Raw genomic sequence first — 3,170 nt, forward strand, 5'->3', positions numbered from 1 at the left:
GCGCAACTGCAGAAGACACTACTTCCTGCTTACTGATGCAAGTGGTAATAAATGGTTGGCCTGAATTAAAGAAAGATTGCCACCCACTTCTTGTAGACTACTGGACGTACAGAGACGAGATCAGCGCAGAGAATGGTCTGTTGTTCAAAGGCCATAGACTCATAGTTCCTGAGAAACTGCGTAGCGGAGTCCTCCAAACCATTCACGAAGGTCATTTTGGTTTTGAGAAGATGCAGCTGAGAGCCCGAGAAGCAGTATTCTGGCCAGGAATAACCTCAGATTTACTACAGACAGCCCAGAACTGTGAAGTGTGCCAGACGTTCTCGAGGAGCCAACAACGTGAAACACTGTTGCCCCATGAAGTTCCTCAAGGACCTTGGGAGAAGTTAGGAATTGATTTCTTCGAGTTTCAGTCTACCACTTATCTCCTGATAGCGGACTATTACAGTAGGTTTCCTGTGGTCAGAAAAGTACGCAGCACTGCCGCAAGCGCTACCACCGAGATTCTGAAGCAGGTGTTTAGCGAATATGGAGTACCTCAAACCGTTATGACAGACAATGGCCCCCCATTCTCGTCAAAGGAATTTGCAGCCTTTGCAAACCAGTACCGATTCGACCACATCACGTGCAGCCCTCGTTACACGCAGAGTAATGGTTTCATTGAACGTATGTTGCAGACGGTCAAGCAGTGCATGAGAAAGTGTGCAGCCGCAGGACATGATCCAAACTTAGCTGTTGATCTACAGAGCCACACCCCTTACTACCAGCATACCGTCACCTGCAGAGCTATTGAATGGACGAAGGTACAGAGCATTACTTCCAACCAGATCCCCTATCCAGAATCCCCATTGTCAGGTTGTCCAAGAGCAAATGGTGAAAGACAAGGACAAAATGTGCGAGCACTACAACAAGACTGCAAGGGATCTACCTTCACTGCCACAGGATCAGAGAGTGTACGTACAAGTTCACCCCTAGTGTAACCAATGGACCCCAGCAACCGTTACCAAAACGCCAGTAGCGTCTCAACCGAGATCGTACAGTGTCGAAACTACTAATGGAGCCCAGTTAGTGAGAAATCGTCGCTTCATTCGTCCATCTCAAGAGACTATTCCAATACCTGCCGAGAGTGTAAAGCGTGACGAGAGCACTAGCAGTGAACGACCAAGACGTGTGATTACAAGACCTAAAAGACTTATAGAGACAATTTAATTAGTTTCAGCATTTCAGTTAAGGCCTTAAGCTATTTTCGATTAGAGGGGAGATGTTACATAATCAGCTTGTGTAGTTCGATTCATTCTATCACCTTTCAGGCATAGTCATAATGTAAAGTGTTTGATAATTAGCATGCATTGTCCCGCAAGCGCAAATATATGCAGAGACGCTTCTGGAACTTTCTATTATTTACATAAGTATAAAAACTTGTAGGTTTAGCTCGGCATTTCATTCAACTATCAGTGTGTGTGTAAGCAATTAAACTTTTGCCATCCGGAGTAGTTAACAAAACTTCTTAAGAGAGTCCTTTAAAATTAACAACGCGAAAAAGGACGCTAACTTGATAATTGGACGTTCCGCCCAATTTAATTGATATACTGCAATTGAAGTGTTTGGATTGTTCTTACACGCGCTCGGCAGATATAAAGTGTCTTTGCTCAATCCACTTTTTCACATCTTTTATTGTTTTGCTGTGAGACAATAGCAGTTTTTTCTTTGTTTATTGATCCTGGCCATGGTATAAAAGAGGTCGCAAAATGCTTTCAGTCATTCTCGATTATAACACTGTTAAAGTATCATCTACAAAAGCGAAATTCTACACCTGATTACTGATGGTTTATCCATGCTTGAACTGCAATAATGAAGTTACCAACCGCCAAGAGGCTATACTATGTGATTCCTGTAATCGTTGGTGTCATAGAAAGTGTGGCACTGGCATTACCCGCCAAGAGTACCGTCCTGCAGTACGAGATAACAAAGATCTAGAATGGTCCTGCGAAAAGTGTAACCTAATGCCAGGTCAGCCCCTCTTTCAAAGTACACCAAGCTATGGTAAGTGGATAATACATTTTTGTCAAAGATTATTATCATTACTGCATACAATTCAACTTCTGTAGCATTTGTCAAAATCCTTTTTTATCATTACCTAATCTTCCATGCTTTCTCTTCAGAAATACCTGAAGGTGACTCTTACCCTGCTGAAAACTTTGGTAAGATACTTAGTTGATGAAAAGTGGATGTATGATGTATGAAAATTGATAAATGATAAAAAAAAGATACACTGATGTAAATGCATTAGTTCATATAAAGTAATAGACACATCCACAAAATAACGGTTCCAAAATAACTGTCATATGGGGTTTCTCATATTGTTTTCTTTCCATTTACAGAATTGTCAGTGCTTTCATATGCCAAAGAACCGTCTGCTCAGGAAGAGTCTGACATTGAAATGGGTATGTTGTATACTGACTATGCACTTAAAGATAGTTTACTTGCTTCCATGTTTAAGCTAAGTTCCACTGTTTTGAAGACAACGTTTCCGGACTTCCATAGAGGAGATCCGCATCGAATCCACCGGCGACCAGTCCTTTCTCTCCTTTATCGTCTCCTAAGCCGGTGGCAAACGCTCTCAGGCCTAGACGTGTCAACTCTTCAACCTGGTCTTTCATTATAGAAACTAAAGGCGTCACAACTAAGACACAAGCACGTTCTAGTTCCACAAGTCTTTCAGTAGACGCGGCAGCAATTGAAAAATAAGACTCTTCCCGAAACCAGTAGAATTCCGAAAACATCACGCTTCTGCGCCACAGTCTCCAGGCATAGCTTCTGCTCACGTTTCAAATCAGAGATATGAACAAAATGTTGCAAAGAATTGCTCAAAGCTGCCTCGAATTCCACGTCAGTGAACTGTGCATTACACGCAGAAGCCATCTTTGTCGGTCTCGGCAAGAATTATGCAAATTTACAAGCAGTTGTCAAGATCTGTCGAATATTTATCTCAAAGCTGTCAACAGTTATCGATTCAACCAATCAGATCTTGATATCAGGAGTTGGTATCATGGAACGGCGGCATCAGTGGAATGTCTACAGGCTTCCCCGTGCACTCCCCCGTCACCAGACCGCTATCGGCTCGTCCCGCTCGCCCTAGACTACACTCGCTCGCCCTAGACCCAACCGGA

This window comes from Orbicella faveolata, unplaced genomic scaffold (assembly GCF_042242905.1).
Source record: "Orbicella faveolata isolate gen_17 unplaced genomic scaffold, um_ofav_v1 contig_47, whole genome shotgun sequence".
NCBI classification, from domain to species: domain Eukaryota; kingdom Metazoa; phylum Cnidaria; class Anthozoa; order Scleractinia; family Merulinidae; genus Orbicella; species Orbicella faveolata.